Below are 6669 nucleotides of genomic sequence, written 5' to 3' on the forward strand. Positions count from 1 at the left end.
GCTAAGAGCTAATATTTCATATTTATATATTTCTGTATTTTATTAACAATACAGTATTGTGTCTGAATATTTTTTACATGCTAACTTACGTTAAGTAATCATACAGTACAGTACAGTACAGTACATATTGGGAACAGACACTAAAAAATACAGCCATCACTAAAAATGTCAAAAAGCGAGATTACAATTAGCTCCATGCATGAATTTATTTTTATTTTTGGATTCATAATTTATATCGTTGGAACACCGGAAATGATAAAAATACTTTTGTAAACCTTAACATTATTTTATTAAAAAATATTTAAAATGTTGAACATTTTTGAGCGGTTGAAACGCTCATAATTTTTGGCGCGAATTCGACAGAGCGTGATGACGTCACACGTTGGGCGGCCCAACTGACGTTTGCTACTAATGACACTAATCTGTCGAACGCGTGACGTCACGTGGCGTTTCGAGCGTTTCGCTCACTAGCTTTTCGCGGGCAAATTTTTGTACTTTTTATTTATCATTTTAAGTAATTAAATGGTAATTTAAAAACGGAAATGCATTTGTAACATGATATAACGGTAACAAACATCCGAATAAAACATATTTCGTTCAAATATAAACTTCATGCATGAGGCTAATTCAGAATATTTCATACCAGGTGCTAACGCCAAGCATACTCTCCTATACTACATGTATGCGTTGTCAGCCACGTCGATACAAAGTTGGCGTGGTTGACATAGACATAGTATATACAAGTAGTTATAGACGCGCCACCGAGTGACCGGGGAAAAGAGAAAGAATATTCATATAAAACATATACTACGCAATTTATCCGGTTTGCATGTCCAACGTCTTTTCTCTTTCACTCTTGCCCACATGATGCCATAACCCGACCATGAGAAAATGCCCGGTCGGTGATAAAGACAAAGCATGGCACTATTTTCTCTTTCCCCTTATAGGCATCGCAATAAGACTATCTTTCTCTATCAAAGAGTGTCAGGCCCTTGGTGGTCAAAGTCGAATATTATCGCGCAAAAGTTAAAAATCGATATGGATTGAGCTCCAAATAATGTTTGAGTAAAATTTAACAGCCTTAAAATAGCCTAATAATAAAGCGATCAAATACCAGCAGGCAATTAGCGAAAGGATCAATGAGCATTTAATATTAATCCAGTTGTTTAATGATGTAAATTAAGTTGCACAAGGAATATTTTGAAAAATATATTTCTATCATTTCTAGCTATACACGTTTATCTCGTCTCGAGAAATCTGAAGTAGAGTAGCGTCAGATCTGTAGGCATCGATTAATTTACAGGTCTTGATTGTACCAATAACACTTGACATCTTTCTGATTTGGGTCTCTTTGATATTTGACAGGCAATGTTTTAGGTCCATTGTAGATCTGTCCGCGCGTCAATGACAACGCACTACGCAGACAGGGGTCAGTTGTACATATTTTGTAAAAATGATTTAGCCCTGAGCTGAATCTAGAAATAAACCATATTTTTACCTTTTAAAGTGAAACTTTTATTCTATCGCAAATTGTTTGGTCTGTCCTTAGCATGTCGAATTATAACAGAATAACAGCATTAGTAAAATTCTACTTTATTTCTCGTACTTAGAGTTCATAGTCTTTAAAATAAGCTTAATTATCGGACTAAGGTTGCAAAACTTAATTCACGAAGGCTGATATTTGCTTGTAATTTCATACAACATTTTAAGGACAGTAGACCTAATTAACCTTAAATACGGTAAGGTGATACGTCAAAATCCCTCTATCTATCAAATTCTAGTGAATGGCAAATATATCATAATAGGAAGTTTACAGTCACATACGACTTTTTGTTTTCGAACGTCACGGACGTCACGATTCCGTCAAACAATTCCCAACGGTTGGCTACTTGCAAGCGTGTAGATATCTCGAAAACCCCCAGTGTAACGTGACCGTGAGATCCGTACAACCTACGCGTAATCGGAGAGTTTACTTATACCGGTTTTTTAGTCCTTGACTCGCGTATGATAAGTTTTAAGCGATATTTATAATTAATTACAGCGCCATTCAGTGTTGAGTAGCTGAATTACATTAGCGTTGGGCGAGCTTTTGTAAGATAATGTAAGAGGATATTTATTAAGTCAAGATTAAAAACGCGATTTTAATACCCTAAATCGAATAATTTTCCGAGTTTTCAGTTAAATGCCTACAATCCGAAAAAAATCACTTGCATCGTGGTTTCATAAAATCACACAATAACTTTTTTTTTATATTTCATATTCAGTAAACTGAAAATCGAACTTCAGTATGCATATAATTAACATTTTATAAGATAAGCGGGATTTATATGACTCATTCATTATTAGTTTTTACGTAAAAGTAACTTTCAATTTCACTCATACACATTTAATAGTACGCTTAACTTGTTCGCGTCTTTCTTGTAGACATCGCAAAGTTAAATAAAGGTCACAGAAAACAATGGGCATTTATTCAACAAATACTTTTCTAGAACATACGCTCAAAAACCCAATCTCATTCAACGCATAGAGGTGGAATCCTAAAGAGATCTATTTACTATTGTTATGTAAATACCCGATGGATGTTTGATGTTTGATCAAGGAAAGACGATCTAAATGTAGGTATATATTACATAATGTATCCCATTTTGTTTGCGGACCGTTATTGCCTGTAGGGCAAGCGTCAGATATACTGGAAATCTGCAGATACAAGAGATTTTAGGGCTTGAATATATAGAATACTAGCTAATGCCCGCGACTTCGTCTGCATGGACCTATGATGATGATTGATAAAAACTATCATATGTCCTTCTCCGAACCTCAAACTACATATGTGGTATTTTCTACAAAAAGGGACCTTATTGTCGATGGCGTTTACGCCATTAAAATCAATGCTACGATATAAATACAATGCAGCGCGACGCTGTGCGGCGTAAGCGCCATCGACAATAAGGTCCCTTTTCATAGAAAATGCCCCATATTTCCATACCAAATCATGTAACAGACACACAGACTGATTTATAATACGCTAGGGATTAGAATAATACTCGTGCAAACTCATCAGACATAAAAGCATTTAAAAAGGTTTTCGATTAAAATGGCGTGTAAACCACCCACGCTAAATATCCGCAATGTGAATAGAATAGAATAGTTTTATTTGCAAAGAATAAGTACATATTTCAGGTCCACAGGTATAATTCTGACAATTTGTTGCTTTCTTTCTGCTGTATATAATAATACTACCTAGCATGCAAAATTTTACACAAATTAAATTTTAAGTAATAACAACTTCAATTAACAATTTTGCTCCTGATTGTTTTCGTAGAGTAAATCTTTGCGGCTATATTATGTATGTATATTATGAAACCGGCCAGCACAGGATAGGCATGTCCAGTATATTTTGCTATTGTAAAAAATACTCACGCTTTAAACCACTCATTTACTAATATTATTATTTCATGAATCACTACATATATATAGGGCATGAGGATCATTTTACCTCCGAATGCGTTGTTTCGTGCGCGAAAACGGCGGCATCTTTGTTAGCGGCACATGTGGTTCCGAGTAATTTCTTCTTTCTTCTAAGGTTATTAACATTATGTACTTATGTAGTAATAATTGCAGAGATTTAGCTACGCGCCATATCACTTCGTTAAATTCATGTTTCTATTATCTAACCCCTACTACCTACGCCTTTTTATAAAACGTCTCTCGTAATAAAACACAAATGATTAAATAAATCTTGTGAAAACTACAGATTTTTCATCAAAACAAAAAAATCTCCCTGGCAACATTGAGCCCCGGCAACTATGCTGCCGGCCCATTATTCGAGAATGTCCGGCATTTAATAAAGTATAGCGAATAAAATATTATAATGCTAAAGTGGCTTCAGTACTGGAGAGGGTTTATTTCCAAGTTTCCTTGTAGTGCGGGAGCCGAACGTGGCATTACCTAAGTCATCAGGTAACCGGAAATAGTTATTTGTGCAACAAGAGAGGAAAGTTGGTTTTTCTTGCGAGTGTTTATTTTGAGTCCCGAGAAAGCGAAAGATTCTATAATTGAATCACGAGCGAAGCGAGTGATTCTAAGGTAGAATCTTGAGCGTAGCGAGGGACTCAAAAACACGAGATGTAAAAAAACTTTGCTCTCGTGTTGCACACATAATTTTTCACCTCAGTAGTGAGAACATATTAAAGGTTAAAATGTATTTCGAATTACACAGAATAAACAGAAAAAAAAGTATTATAATATGTACGATACGATAAGATACGATACGATACGAGACGAGACCGGACCGGACCGGACCGGACCGTACCGTACCGTACCGTACCGTAGTATGAAGTTCATGGCCTTCACTAAATTAAAAAGCTACATTGTTTCACTCCCTGGAGTGAGGAAAGTCGCACTTTCCTCACTCCAGGGAGTGACGAAAGTAGGCTTGTTCGAGCTGCTGAGGTCAAAAATGTTTTTTTTGTTGGAAAATTTTGATAAATGCGGCATGCGGACTTGCAACCCAGACATGTAAAAAAAAATGTGACACATTTGATTTGTGATTACATTCTCGGCTAGTAAATTCCAAATTCAACAGGACCACTATGTCATGACTTCGACGTCATCATAACGCGTCTGCTAATCGCTGGTGTAAGGAAATTCAGTGACAACAGCCATTTATTGCTGCTACAACACTGTACCAGCAACTCTGCAGCAGTCGTACTCAAAATGTTACCGTTTACCCTTGCATCGCCGAAAAACGTTTAGTAGAATATCACCCCCATCAACAATGTTTCAAATACTTTCATTACATCGACAGTTCCGTTCATCGAACAGTCGTCGATACAAGTATGTACCTCTTTTCAATTTGTAGATAAGTCATTTAGTAGGCAGGTGGATTATTTCGAGGATTTTTTTTTATACCACGTCGGTGGCAATCAAGCATACGGCCCGCCTGATGGTAAGCAGTTACCGTAGCCTATGGAAGCCTGCAACACCGGAGATATTACACGCGCGTTGCCGACCTTTTAAAAACCTGTACACTCTTTTGAAGAACCCCATACTGTAGCCCCTCGGGAAAACCTCGGCAGGGAGCTCATTCCAAATATATTTCATACTTTAAAATTTCATATTGTTTTAATGTGTGACATATGTACTTCGTACAAAATCTGTTTACTTTTCAAAGTTCTGCGTGGGGTTGCAGTTCTAAACTAACTAGTATGCCAATCCTGCTCTCCGCCTCTCGGACTACTCGGGGAAAATGTGAGAAAATCGCCCTCCATCTGTCACTCCCCCGGCTGAAGCCTGAAATAGTAACGCGCTGCCGTGTCAGACGTATCTCTGCTATCTCAAAAAACATAGTTTTGAGTAAATCGACTTTAAAGTTTTTGGTGAGCGTGAAAACTAATAAACTCATATATTTCGTGAGTTTATTGAGTTAAGTCATTTTTAATATGTGTTTTGTGTTTCAATAGACGTGAAGAATAATATTTCTTTACTTTTTTTTTGTAATAGTACATAGTTTTTGAAATAAACGCATAAACATAGTTTGGCGTAACCACTGTTTCATACATTTGGTGGTTGCGCGTAACTATGTTAACTTAAAGTTAGACGAGTTCGTTGTATGAGCGCTCATACTATTTCGCGTGGCCACGGCTCGCGGGCTTATTGCGGTTTTCGTTTATCTAAAGTTAGAAGACTACATTGTATCAACTTCTAGTAAAACGTGTAACCAGGGCATGGGGAATATTGAGGTGGTCACGCGTAGTTCTTTTATCTTAAGTTGTAAGAGTTCGTTGTATTAGTGCTCCTAGTAAAACGCGTAACCAGACTACACAAGATAATCCATTTTATATTGTGCTAACTCACATTACATACAAGGAGCCCGATTTCCATCAGTCCTTACATCATTGGTTATAAAGTAGATCAATCGTATGGTGGAAAGAGCCTTATGTTTAATAGCGTTTGTATGTATTGCATGTATGTATGTATGTATGTATGTCTGTATGTATGTATGTGTGTGTGTGTGTTTGTTTGTATGTACTTTATTTAATATTTAATCCCAGTAAGTGTAAAAGGCGGAATTAACGGCAGAAGGTCAGTTACTCCAAAAATTTTAACAGCCTTAAAAAAAAAGGTTCTCAGTTTGACCCGTATGTTTGTCCGAGATTATCTCGCGTTTGGCTGAACCGAGTTTGATGCGGTATTCAGAAAAATGTTTGTTACATTTTGGAGAAGGTTTTAGTATACATAGATCTGAGCTGATGCTGAACCCTGGCTGTACCTAGTGGAACTCAGGTTTGGTGCAACATAGGCACACGCTGTTTTGGTCATCCAACACGTCTTAATGAGTAGTTGGGGGAGCAGTACCCAAGATAAAGCTGATGCTGAACCCTGGCTGTAACTAGTGGAACTCAGGTTTGGTGCAACGTAGACAAACGCTGTTTTGGTCATCCGACACGCCTTGATGAGCACTTGGGAGAGCAGTACCCAAGATAGAGCTGATGCTGAACCCCGGTTGTACCTAGTGGAACTCAGGTTTGGTGTAACATAGGCACACGCTGTTTTGGTCATCTAACACGTCTTAATGAGCAACTGGGAGAGCAGTACCTAAGATAGAGCTGATGCTGAACCCTGGCTGTACCTAGTGGAACTCAGGTTTGGTGCAACGTAGGCAAACGC

Source organism: Cydia strobilella, chromosome 22 (genome assembly GCF_947568885.1).
Source record: "Cydia strobilella chromosome 22, ilCydStro3.1, whole genome shotgun sequence".
NCBI classification, from domain to species: domain Eukaryota; kingdom Metazoa; phylum Arthropoda; class Insecta; order Lepidoptera; family Tortricidae; genus Cydia; species Cydia strobilella.